Raw genomic sequence first — 14,322 nt, 5'->3', positions numbered from 1 at the left:
AATAAAAATATGCAGATTTATGCACTTGATAATTTTAATTTTTTTGTGAACTTTACAAGGAGAAAATAAGGTGCTAAAAGACATCAGTATTGGAGCTCTACACACATTTTTGCTTTATTTCTGGTACATGGTGATTAAACTGGCATCACGTATCTCTGAGACAGTTTAAATTACAGAAGTAATAATTTGCTAATTTTTACAAGACCATGTTTCAGATAAATCAAGTGTAATTTTAGACTAATCCACAATATAAAAGGTACCGACTGATTTTTTTTTTGATCTGACAAACATTTATAAAAGCATAAATGATAAATATGGTGTGTTCTTTTAATAGTTTGTTTTTAATTAAAAGAAGGCTGAATGACTAATGTGGGTGACTTTTGATCTGAAGTCAACTGCAACATTACTTTCGGGTGCACTTCTCTCCTCCATTGAGCAGTTCCTCCCGAACATTTTCACCTCCGAGATTTGATTTTGAGGCTTTAAAATTGTCGCAAACCAACAGTGAGAACAGCTCCAACCCGAAGACAGCTGTATAGCTGTTGTAACGTGGTCAGATCTCCATAGCAGGTATCGCTCCCTCAGAGTTCGTAACCCCAAAAATCCAGCTTGTGGCCCCACCTGGGGTCCTGACCCTGCTTGCATGCTCTGCCTTAGAATTCACAACTGGAAAAAGGCAGTTGCATCTCGACTCAATGTTATTTTTCTCCCCTCTTCTGCTCTAGCTGCAGTCTATATTAGCACAGCTGCTGAGTAATAGTGACTATGATCCTGCTGCAATTGGTGCTGTAATATTTCAAAAAAGATACTACTTCATGCAACCTCATTTGGGTGACGGCATTACGTTATAATCATGTTCCTGCTGTGGTGTGAAGATGTATCTGAAAGCTTTTTTCCTCTTTGCTAGCTGGAAGCAAATCACCACTGGCAGCAGATGTAAATAGTTATTCCGCTCTTCTGGTCACAAGCTGTAGGTTATTTATTCTTGCCCAGCTAGCCTGCCTAGCAGAGAAAGACTGTGACTGCAAATCTGAGGCATGAACCTAAAGTGGAAGTTGCTGGGCACATATGATCTTCAGCTTGTGTAATCGCTCCGATGTTGTTATTGGCACACTGTACGCCATCCAGCACATTACACAGAATGTTAGCAGCCTTAACACGCTGTTAAAGATAAATATACTACCAGACTGCACCGCCAGCTTGTAAATCTGTGGGTCTCTCGGCATATTCCGATTGCAATTCTGCCGAAAAGTGGAGTGGGATCAGGATAGTTGGGATTTTGAAAGGTCCTTTCTAGAATGGAAAACCTGGTCTCCCTTCAGGAGATTTGTTGGGTATTCCTGCTTCCCTGGCCTCAGTGGAATGTGGTGGGAAAACTGAGTCATGTCCACCCTGACACCTCTTTGAAAGAAGGGGATCTGGACCTTTGAACAAATGGTAACTTTTAAGAAGGAAATTTACATTTCCCCACCCCAATTTCCATGTTCCTGTGCTCCATCTTATCATAAAGATGGTGTTTTCTTTACATTATGGTTTCATTTTCCTGTGCTTGCATTTTTGGGAAGCCACATGTTTGAGAAAGCTGGACTCCTTGTCCTTCCAGCATCTTTCTGGAGAGTATCTCATGCCGTTCCTTACTCATCTTCCTTATTGCTGAATACTGTCAAAATTAAAATAACACACGCTGCTAGACTGGCCATGCTGTTAGCTTATTGATTTTCCATAGAAGACTCCTGTCTGTTCCTTGCTGTCCTTGTTTTAGTGTTGTTAGCAAATCTAAAAATTCTGTTCCAGTTCCCTGCAAACTGAGGAGAGCTCTTAACGCAGGGTGTACCACTTTTAATCCTTTTGCACTTAGAGCCAATCCCATGGGGAAACAGAATGACTGGATTGCCCCATTGAAATTCACCGTAGACTTGACGTGCTAAAATGACCCACTTCTATGCCATTATGACTCTTATGACCAGCTACACTTTTGAAATGTCCTAAGTGATAAAAATATTTGCCAGAACTTGCATCTTGGTAGCTGCAGCATTGTGGCTTTTAGACAGTGATTTTCGTTTTTGATGCTTTAATGTGTTGCAGCCAAAGAACAGACGGAAAGTAACTTGTGAATTGTTTAACACATTCTTATCAAAGGGTGCAGGTAGTCTTCCTGGAGGGTAACTTCCTCTCCCAACCAAAAAAAAAGTCAGGTCACAGCTGATCACTTAACTCATTTGACTACAAGACATTTGGCCTGTGTTTTGAGACAATCATTTCCTTATAAGCATGTATCGCTTTGTAGCCAAGTGACATCCTTGGGACTGTTAGTTATGTCTTATACTTGCAAGTATCATAGACGTGGCGGCCAAATTGGAATGAACCACGTCTGATCATCTCGAGTAGATGTTTTTGAGAATCTTGTCCACACAAAAAATATTATAGCATTCCAGGTCGAGAATCAATCAAATTACACCAGTAAAACCACAACGGTGTAGCAGATTGCATCTCAAAAAGTCTGCACGTGCAGTGTTGGTCAAAATAAATGTCAGAATTCCTTGTGTTAGAAATGTATTGGCCATAAAGTTGTAAAAAGCTGTTCTTGCACTAATCAGATTGTATGAAGTGATTGTATCAAGCAGAGAGGATAATCTGGTAGTGGCAGTTTATTTGCCATATAACTGATGGTATCATCACCACAAAGATAATCTGCTTCAAACCTTTTTTTTCTCTCCCTCCCTTTGGTAAATTGGGACTCGATTCCTTAATGAAGATTGTTTATCTACTCAAAATCTACTGCCAAGTGAAAATCTATGGTTCACTCTAAGAAGATTTATAGTTTGGAGCCATAAGATTGAGGCTATCTTTTAGATACGTATATATTGACAAACCTGAAAGAGCTGCTGGCTCTAACACAATGCATCATTGAAAAACAAAAGGTACTACAATGCAGACTGCTTCTTGAAGTTGGCTGAATTGCAACCAAATTCCAAAAGTCACAGGAAAAAAAGAAGTTAAACTGACAAATTAATAAAAACAGACTTGCTTGCAAAATTGGAATCATAAGGCCACCTTTCCCCATGAAATCTTGGTTTCTGATGTTTTTGGTGCATTTTAAATATGCACTGAGATTATTTGCTGACCTGTTTTTTTGTGGTACTTATTCTCCTGGAAATAGGTTCAATTGTGATGGCCTCTAAGGTCAACTGAACTGCTGACTAGTTTCCACTTTGCCACTATTTTTGGTGTGAAGATGATCATCTGTTAGATTTCTGCTACCATTGTTCTGTGTATATTTGTTGAGCTTGGCTTGTGTATCCTTTCTTGTTTATAAGCAAATATCAGCACAGTATATGGCAATCTGGGCATTTATGCCTTTGCTTTCAATCCAAATCACATTTTGCTGAACTGGTGAAATGCTTATTAATACTGTGGCTGCTTTTATAGTACAAATTGTTGGATTAATGCAAATTGCATCAGCTCTAAATCAACAATGTTGTATCATATTTGGGAGTTTATTTGCATGTTGTGGGGAGATGTGTTGGTGGTTGTGTTTAACCTTGCTCACTCACTCAGAAAACAATTAGTTAGGACCCAGAGATAACAAGAACTGCAGATGCTGGATTCAGAGATAACACAGTGTGGAGCTGGAGGAACAGGCAGGCCAGGCAGGATCAGAGGAACGGGAAAGTCAACGTTTTGGGTTGGGACGTCCCCATCCGAAACGTTGACCTTCCTGTTCCTATGATGCTGCCTGCTGTTTTCCTCCAGCTCCACACTTTGTTATCTCTGGTTAGGACCCGTGTATATTCCAAATCTGTTATGTCAGGGCTAAGTAATCTTTGGCATGGAATTTAGTCCAGGAGTCCGATCGACCAATTTGAAAGACACAGGTCAGATGCTGTCTGCAGTCCTAGAATGGGATTCAATTAGACAGACAAGGACTGGCTGACCATAATCAAGTGGCAGTCCAAATACATGGTGAAGGTGGGCCACTTCCTGCTCTCTCTGAAAATGGTGCCTCTAGTAATTGCAGACAACTCTGAGTATTGCTTCAATCACGTACCTAAAGTGATACCACCATTATAAATGAAGAACACAGAGGTGTCCTGTTTGTAGAAAGACCAACATTAATCTTGTACATAAACAGAAATTGCTGGAGAAACTTAGCAGATCTGGCAGCATCAATGAAGAAAAAGTAGAGTTAACATTTCGGGTGCAGTGACCCTTCTTCAGAACTAATTAATCTTGTTCCATATCAAGGTGCTGTAAGATTGCTCTTAATTAAAACAAAAGGGATGATCATGATTATATTGTAATGTGAAGTTGTCTTGCACTTGGATCATATTTGGGGATATCATATATTTGTCACAATCCAGGCTCCAATTGCAAAGCGATTATGTTGCACTGACAAAACTGGCAAACAATGTCTTTGGCAGTATGTCGGGTTTGACCTGTACTTGTATCCATTTTGACCCTTGCATCGGTTTCAGCCCCTCTGCTCCCTGCCCCTTCCAGGCAATGACTTTGCGAACTTCTTGCATTGTGCAGTGGAAAGCAGAGTTAAAATGGCTGCCTATTCCCCGTGAAAGATCTGATGGCCCTTGCTCACTCCTCACCTAATCCCAGAAGTGACGTGATATACCATTTCAGGATCATGCACGTGAAAGGGAACAGCCTTCTTAATGAATAAAATTGGTTTACCATCTCACTGATGCACATTTGTTGTATTCACACTGGCCATATAATTCTGTCATCCATTTGTGCCCTTGTGATTCCTACTCACCCACTTTTGTCTGATCCTCTGGCTCTCACCACCGCCACAGAACCTGCATGGGCAGGTTGCAGTAAATGCAATCTCTAATTTTTGCTGACTGACTGCTCCCCTGCATTCTTTATTACTGTGGGCCCACTTTTAAGAAGTTGAGCCATGCGTGCTTTCAACCTCTCTCTTCAAATTTCTGACTGACGGAGAGAATAATCCCTGCCAGTAGTTTTGCCAGGTCCAAGTATCAAAGTATTCATTAGGGCTGGATTTCCAGGTTGTCTTACTCCAGTATCGTCCAGCTATTGTGATGCACGAATATCAGAGAAAAACAGCAGCCACAATAGCTAACCTGTTTGGGTAACTGAGATGGAGTGAATGTGAGGAAAAATAAAAAATGAAGATTGCATAGAGGTGGGTCATTGCATCACTGAAACAGTAAATGGTAACCTCTATACAGAGCTGCTTCTAAAGTCATCAGGATTCTAATTTGTGTTTACTATGTTTTCTAAAATGATTTCATCTCATGCAATTGGGTTTCAGTCTGGTCCAAGTGGATCTGACGAAAATCATTTATTGGCCATAAAAATCCAAAAAATTAAAAAAAAACCTGGGCGATTGAAGTTATAATGATCACTGAATCACAACACTACACTACCCTTAATTTGTTCCAGGTTAGGGCTACATTCACTCTCGCCTGTTTGGGAATTGTAGATTACATTCTAGTGGAGGGTATTTTGTGGACAATGTCGAAGGAGGAGATATGGATACAGGACTTAGAAATGTTGGATTGTTACAGGATGTCTGAAAGATAGAGATATTTAATTTGCCGGTGCTTGCAGCCAATATGATGAAGGTCAAATGGCCAAAAGAGTTGTTCATTTTTATAATTATTTTTGGCAAACTGTGAAGTTCAGGTCACAGCTTATAAACTGTGATGTAAATTGCCATCTTTGTTTGGAAGTGCCTAAAACTTAGTGTCTCCCAGCAGATGATGAAGGTGCAGTTGTATGTAGTATACCCAGAACCTGACCTCATGTATGATTGACCAACGTTAATGAAATCTGCACTCATACAACATGATGTGTGCACTGTCTTCACGATGATTAACCAGTAACACTCTAGATAGTATGTTTGACAAATTTCATGTCAAAAGTACCTCACTTTTCTACTTTATCTTTTGAAGTATGATTTATGTTTGAAAGTAATACCAGTAATAAGAAATGGTTGCAGTTATATTTGATTGTCTTTGAGATGTAGAGTTAGCAAAACTCCGAAGAATGAATTGTTTGATCAAGAATGTGGAATAAAAAAAGTCTTCGTTTGCAGTTCTATTCAACAAAAACTTTAATCAACACAACTTTGTTCAGCAGAAATTATGAATGGTAATGAGCTGCCATTGATCATTGTGCGGTTTCACTTGTGAACTCTGATATGTTATGTTGATCCATTGATTTGTATGAAAAATGTAAAATCACTTGTTTATATATCTTAGTCTGGAAAAGCACTGGTTTGTTTTCAACAGTGTGCTAATTTGGAGAGAGTGCAGCAGAATCCTACACCAATTATAGTGTACATAGGACTTCCAACGAGGGCCTTGCTAAGCCTTCAGGTTATGTTTCTGCAAGGCAAGATATGAGAAAGGTGCAGAATGAGATCGATGATGAAATCATCTTGAAGCTTTGCTACAATTTCAGAGCCTGAGGAGGAAAATTAGCCTCATAGAAAATTGTAGCATTGTTTGGTGAGTCTGTTCAAAGATAAAGTCACAGAATCCTGTTAACATGAACTCTGACATTTCATATCCGTGAATCATATCTGTAATGATTATTTAACAAAAGTATGTTTCACAGCTTTCAGTGTAAAACAAATTAGTGTCCTGTAGGTGACTAGATGAGGTCAGTGGCTTGTAAATGGGTCACATGTTTGAAGAACTTGTCTAAGTGCCTTAACAAATGAATGTAGTTTTCAATTTATTGTGCACAGCTGTTTTACTTGTTTTGCGCTGAGCAGGATTTTTATTTTACAGAGCATCCAATTAAAACTGACAATTACTTCTGCTGGTCTGGAAAAAGACTGGAAGTCTGGGAAATTGAAATGTCACAGCTTTTAGTGTAAAACAAAATTGTGTGCTGTAGGTGATCAGCATGATATTTTTGGACTAGGATTTAGCAAGATAATGTCAACTTTAGTTATTTAGTTTTGTTCAGTAGCAAATTATGGCTTATACAAAGTGAATAGCCATGTTAAAGCAGTTAATTATGACTGATTAAGGCTGTACTAATAAGAGATAGCAAGGTGTAGAGCTGGATGAACACAGCAGGCCAAGCAGCATCAGAGGAGCAGGAAAGCTGACCTTTCGGGCCGAGACCCTTCTTCAGAAATGGGGGAGGGGTAGGGAGTTCTGAAATAAATAGGGAGAGAGGGGGAGGCGGATAGAAGATGGATAGAGGAGAAGATAGGTGGAGAGGAGACAGACAGGTCAAAGAGGCGGGGATGGAGCCATAGAAGTGGGTGTGGGTGGGGAGGTAGGGACGAGATAGGTCAGTCCAGGGACGACGGACAGGTCAAGGGGGTGGGATGAGGCTAGTAGGTAGGAGATAGGGGTGGGGCTTGGAGTGGGAGGAGGGGATAGGTGGGAGGAAGAACAGGTTAGGGAGGCGGGGACGAGCTGGGCTGGTTTTGGGATGTGGTAGGGGGCGGGGAGATTTTGAAGCTTGTGAAGTCCACATTGATACCATTGGGCTGCAGGGTTCCCAAGTGGAATATGAGTTGCTGTTCCTGCAACCTTCGGGTAGCATCGTTGTGGCACTGCAGGAGGCCCAGAATGGACATGTCGTCTGAGGAGTGGGAGGGGGAGTTGAAATGGTTCGCGACTGGGAGGTGCAGTTGTTTAGTGCGAACCGAGCGTAGGTGTTGTTTAGGTGGATGGTATAGACCGTGCATGTTTTGAAAGGACTATTGTATGATTGAAATTTATATCAGTTTGTTTTTTTTTTGCAGTGATCATGCCTTTGAAGTACAGTCCGGATATAGATACAGTCTGTTGATAATTAAAAGTCACTTCTTGTGCTGAATTATCCAGCAATTTGAAGTAAATAATGGGGATAAAGAAATCTTTGTACTTGGTGGTAAGAGACAGTGAGGGGTAAGAGGGCACATTTTCCAGTGGGAACTGCTAACTGGTGCTGCCCATTGATCTGCAGTAGGAGACTCAGGTTTTCACCAAGGTTTCCAGTCAGTGACTGGAACTCATTCCTCCAAAAGTGATTGAGGCAAAAACGGTTGAGTATCTCAAAGCTGAGATTGTGAAGCAACTGACAAAACCAGACGTCATCATCTCCGAATAAGGCGTTGCACATTTATGACAGAGGTGAGGAGAAACTTCTTCTCTCAGAGTGTTGTGAATCTGTAGAATTTGTTTTCACCACAGTTGAGACTGCCTCACTAAGCATATTGAAGACCAACATCGATCATTAACCAATAAGGGAATTGAGAGTTATAGGGAAAAGACAGGAAAGTGAAGTTGAGTTTTATCAGGTCAGCATGATCACATTGAATGACAGAAGATGTAAGAGTCAGCCTGCAGAGGTGCCTGTAAGGCAGGTTTATACGCAGCACATGAGCAGCTTGATGAGGGCCAACAGAGTCGATTGACTACGTCCAGAATTCAAGAGGAAAATATTACGTTTGATACCTCTTCACAGATCAATATGCCCATGCCATCTTTTTGACCAGCTTAACCCAGGAACTGTGGGAATAACTCTAAGGTAGCGATAAAGAAGGAGAAAGAGGAGAAGGAGGAATGATAGTTCCAACGGAACCAGAGAGATGAGGCTCTGAAGCTCCAAATATGGATGAGCAAGCAGCTCATGGAGTGGGGGACAAAGGTCTTCAGCACAGTTAAGCTGTGAACCAAGAAAGTGTGTACAAAAGACATTTCTTCTTGCTGCAGATAAGTGAACAACCATATGGTGTGGTGAATGGCGTCGACCTAGAGAAACTGTCATCGGCATCTGCCATCTTCTGGAGCCGTGTGATTTGGGAGCTGGCACTGTGCCTGTGGCATTGAAATCATAGCTGCACTAAACATGGTAGCCATTGGCACCACTCAAAGCTCAACTAAGAATGTGTGGCATCTCCAAATTGGCAACCCACAAGTGCATTCCTAAATACACCAACCCCCTTCACAGGAAAGCAATATATTTTTGTCAAGTTAACCATGGATGCAGAGACTCAAAGTGCAGTGATTGCTGAATTCCCTTTGGACCCAAAAGGCTTTTGACTGCACACATGTAGCACTCCGTTCTTCCTGACACCATCCTGGCAGATTCTGGAATGGGAAGGGATTTCATTCCCTCAATGTCCAGTTGATCTGTGACTACAGGCACCCACAGTCCAGGGAGCTGTTGCAACGTTTTACATTCTACACAACACCCATGTTCCACTAATATTCAGTTTCCCATGTCGTCTCCAGGGCTACATCATGGGTGACCAGAGGTATTAATGGCCCCAGTGAAAAACCCACAGGCTGATGCTGAATAGCACTACAGTGCTGCTCAATGCCTCTGCTAGGTCGACCATTGAATGCACAGTCGGTCTTCTGAAGTTGTGCATATGTTTGCTGGGACCACTCAGGAGGTGCACTCCAGTATACTTCACATTGGGTCTCCGGAATTGTATGTAGTGCGCTGCACAATCTAGCTTAACAAGGGTAAGTTAGATGGAGAAGCCAGTAGTCTGCTGGAAATTCTGAGGATGCCAGTGCTAATGTTAAGGATACTGTGGTAGTTAAGGCAGTGAGACTGAGGGTGGGTAGATCCGAGAGAACCTGATAACACCTAGACTTGAGATGATTGAGTTCACATCAGAACCAGGAGCCAATTCTGGCTTAAAGCCATTCCTGCGTTCGAGGGAATGTTTGGTTTCTAACTTTAAAACATTAAGCTACTTTGTTTGGCATACATTTTGTTCCATTTGCATCAGTAACCTCATGTTCTGTTTCCATGCCAGTACATCAGTATAGAGTTATACAGCATTACATGGGGGCTGCACTCAGACCACTCGAAACTTCATTTCCCTGGAGCATTGGAGGCTGAGGAGTGACCTTATAGAAGTTTATAAAAACATCAGGGACATGGATATGGTGAATAGCCATGGTCTTTTCCCCAGGGTGGGGGAGTCCAAAACTAGAGACGATGGGTTTAAAGTGAGAGGGGAAAAATATGAAAGGAACCTAAGGGGCAACTTTTTCACACAGAGGGTGGAGCGTGTATGGAATGAGCTTCCAGAGGGAGTGGTAGAGGGTGGTACAATTACAGCATTTACAAGGCACCTGGATGTATACATGAATAGGAGGGGTTTAGAGGGATATGGGCCAAATTTTGGCAATGGGACGAGATTAATTTAGGATATCTGATCAGCATGGATGAGTTGGACCGAAGGGTCTGTTTCTGTGCTGTGCAGCTCTATGACTGCATTTGCAAGGAGCATTCACCTAACACTGAGAGTTAGAGGAACTGAACTAAGAGTGATTCCCAGAGCCCAAATATCCAGCTGAAATGCCAGTTCCCAGATGATATGTTCCCCCCAGAGGACAGCAGAAAATGAGAGTGCCTCAGCAGTTCCCGCATTGCTGCACAATGAGGTAATTATTTGGGGTAATTATCGCCCGTTAAAGTAGTTTACAAGTAGTTGTCAGAAGCCTTAATGGATTAGAAGAGACCACAGAACTGTTGTTCAAAATGGTGTAATTATTTCTAGCACGGCACAAAACATTGACGCCCATGCACCCAAAGTGTGTTCCCTGTTTTTGAGTCTTGCCTTTTCTGTGACTACTCTCTGGTGTCACCGTGGCAGCCAGAACCGAGCATGAGGGAGCCAGCTGTCTGCTTTGCTGCCTTGCCTCCCATGGTCTTTTGGCAGGAGGCCTCTCTGTTGAGCTTAGACCTCGGGGGCTCCAGCCTGCAGTGGTATGCTGCATGGGTGCAAGCTGTAACCCCATTGGTGTGACCTGACGGAGGCATTTGATAGAGGGAAAGCAGTGCAGAGGGCATTTCCGGAATGCCCTGAGATCACAATCCTTGCGTGCCTGTCTGTCGCCCAGCCTCCCGGTCAGTAGTGGCACCTCCCTCACCTATTGAGGAGGGCAGTCAACATACCATGGTCTCCGTGGCACAAGTGAGGGAATGAATTTCCCTGTGCAAATCCAGCAGGTACTGATTGTTCTGCTGGAGCTGATGGTTGCCCACCTCTTCCATGCCAGAGTCATAATATCAGACAGAGCTTGGACAGGCTTCTCCACCCTTTGCTTCACATTTGAGTCTGGCACCTCAACCAGGTCCTTCCCTCGATACCTCTGTCAGGTCTCATCTCATTCAGAGGGTCATCAGCAGGATTGGGTTCAGCAGTGGTCTCTCTTCTGGCAATGCTCCATGCATTAGAGACCTCGGCCATAGCTGTGGACTGCATAAGGAACCTATTCTAGATACATTGCCCATCAAGATGAATGGTTCTGCGCTGCTGGAGGCTGGGGAGAAAGACCTTGATGGTGCAGTCTCTTAATGCCAATCCTCCTCCAGAAGTATGCATTGAGGTGCTGGTAGAGAGACGTGGAGTACCTCTATTGGTACCAGTCTTGAAGCTGATATCTAGAGGCTGCAGAGAAAAACAAAGATTTGTCAGTGTTGCAAGCAATCACCCTTAACCAAGGGCTATTTTTTAAGACAATGTTGCTTGATATGCAGCTGGGAGGAACAGGTTGGAGGCTTTCTCAACAGATGGCTGTGGACATCTCCCCCAACAATCTCCCCTAAAGCAAAGGCATGTTCTCCTTGCTCTCCTGCCAGCTGCTGGCTTGGTCCTCAAACTAAGTGAGGAGCATTATGTCAGGCATCCCCTACCCATTATCTGTGCATATTCTCTTCTGTAAGAAGGAGAGGGGCATTAAGTGACATTTGCATTAATATGTGAGCACTTTATCTGTATCTTTGAATGCACAGGGAGATGTGAATCCCCAGAGCTGTGATCGTCTATGTGCTGCTAGTAAGTAGAATGTAGCTTGGGGAATTTGGGAGTTAAAGGATTCTGATTGAAAAGTGTCTCAATGTCAGCAAGGGGTTAGAGCTAATGAAAACCAGTAAAGCATTAAGTGATGGGTGTGCCTGAAATACCAATGAGGTGTTCATCCCAAAGCCAATTTTTTTTGTGATAGGAGCAAATTACTGCAAATGTCGGAATCTGTACTGAAAACAAAAAATGCTGGAAAGCCCAGCAGGTCAGGCAGCATCCGTGGCGAGAGTGCAAGCTAATGTTTCGAGTCTAGATAACTCTTTTTCAGTGTATTTTTTATGATATGTCCATGTTCCAGGTAATGGTTTGGTGAAATGCTGTTAGATGCTGCACATTCCCTTCATGGTATGAAAGGCCACTGAGCTGATGATGTTTAAATTTCTGAGCGTGCTGTAGCTCCTTTTTTGTTATAAGTGTAAGCTCTGGTAGTGGTGTGAAAGGGAGCATCACTGTGGTATCAATGGTTCTAAACCGATAAATGAAATGAAGTGACAGACATTGATCGCATCTGATAGAGTTACCTGGCACAGGACCTTGATTAGATGGAGTTTAACTTAGATAAGTGTGAGGTGTTACACTTTGGGAAGGCAAATCAAGAAAGGACTTACACAGTTAATGGTAGGGCCCTGGGCAGTGTTGCAGAACAAAGAGACCTAGGAGTGCAGATGCATAGTTCCTTGAAAGTGGAGTTGCAGGTAAACAGTGTGGTGAAGAAGGTGTTTGACACACTTGACTTCGTTGGTCAGTGAATTGAATATAGGAGTTCGGACATCATGTTGCAGCTGTACAGGACATTGGTGAGGCTACTTTTAAAATACAGTGTTCAGTTCTTGTCTCACTGCTTTATGAAAGATGTTGTTAAACTTGAAAGAGTGTAGAAAAGATTTACAAGGATATTGCTGGGGTTGGAGGCTTTGAGCTATAGGGAGAGACTGAATAGGCTGGGGCTATTTTCCCTGGAGCACCGGAGGCTGAGGGGTGACCTTATAGAAGGTTTATAAAATCATGAGTGGCATGGATAAGTTGAAAGCCAAAGTCTTTTTCCGAGGTTAAGGGAGTCCAAAATTATAGAGCATAGGTTTAAGGTGAGAGCGGAATGATTTAAAAGGAGAAACTTTTTCACGCAGAGGGTGGTACATGTATGGAATGAGCTGCCAGAAGAGGTGCTGGAAATGGGTACAATTACAACATTTAAGAGATATCTGGAGGGGTATATGAATAGGAAGGGGTTAGAGGGATATGGGCCAAATACTGGCAAATACGACTAGATCAGTTTAGGATATCTGGTCAGCACAGACGAACTGGACCAAAAGGATCTGTTTCCGTGCTGTACTATCTGACTCTATGACTCAGTGTTGTCATTGACAGTTTTGTGCAATGGCATGCTTATTGTGCCAACTCTGACTCACTGGGGCATGAAACGTTGAGTAGAGAGGTACATACCCTGCTGGAGTGCAGCAGAATATTCATCGTCTTTGTGGCATTTGAACCAGTTTCTCTTGAGCCTACCTTTGGGCACTGATGTCCAAAACCTTTTTGTAGGCTTCCTTCATTAGTTGGGATGGTCACTTGTTGCCAACCCCTAAGGAAAAATAAACTTTCTCTCCTGGACAGCCTTCAGTAGAACTTCTCAGGAGGCGTCGCTGAACAGTGGTACTGGGGTCTTTGCCTGGTCTCTGACATCTCCAGGGAGTGATGAGTGTATGTTGGCTGATGCTGCAGAGATGCAGAGAGAGAATTGCACATAAAATGAAGAAGAACAATGCACAAGAAACTGTGTTCATCCCTAAACAGAAACACCCCCTGTTTTCAAGTCTGCCTCCACACGTGGTCTCAAAGAATTATGATTCCCATCCTGAGAGTTATTTGCCCAAAATGGCCTTTGTTTGTAGCTGGTCAAATCCACATGTCAGCTCAAGGATTTGTGTTCATTTTGTGTGGTTGCGGAAATCGTATTTTCTCTGGAGTGGCCCAAATATAAGCAATTTTATAAAGTGTATCATAAAGACTTTTTCAACAAGTTGTCTACAGCCTTTCTTGTGTAGTCTGTGTATGCGTTCCAAAATAATTATGTCCCATAATTGATAATTAACATTCTTACACTGTTTAACTGTATAAATGTCTCGGTACCTTTTTAATAAGTGGGGTCACTAAGCTTCTGTGGAGAATCCGTCTTCAGACGAGGTCTGAGGATAAGGAGAGGGGGAGGGAACTATTCTTTTCCTTGGACTACTTGACTGTTGAGCAAGATTCTTGGAGGAATTTGTTTGGTTTTACTATGTGAACTAAGGATTATTTAGGCTGATCTGAAGTGTGTCCTATTAAAATAGTTTGATTTATTAAGCATTGAGTATTTTCTCAGCCCAATGTAAGAAGTACTCTTGCAGAGTAAAGTTATGTCTACCCTGACCCTGTAGAAGAACATGACCCGTTGCAGCAGTGGAATATTTCCGTTTCTCTCTCAAACCACCTTTATGATCTTTGCCTGAATGAGATTGCCATTA

The 14,322-nt window shown here is 42.4% G+C and overlaps 1 protein-coding gene across 1 annotated transcript in view; it reads left to right on the top strand.

Moving 5' to 3' along the window:
* The window catches only part of LOC109931853 (peroxidasin homolog), a 235,116-nt gene that overhangs the window by 133,978 nt on the left and 86,816 nt on the right, over window positions 1-14,322 (top strand). The window lies entirely within an intron of this gene.

Source organism: Rhincodon typus, chromosome 5 (genome assembly GCF_021869965.1).
Source record: "Rhincodon typus isolate 14 chromosome 5, sRhiTyp1.1, whole genome shotgun sequence".
Taxonomy (NCBI): Eukaryota; Metazoa; Chordata; class Chondrichthyes; order Orectolobiformes; family Rhincodontidae; genus Rhincodon; species Rhincodon typus.
This window is presented reverse-complemented; position numbering and strand designations above follow the sequence as displayed.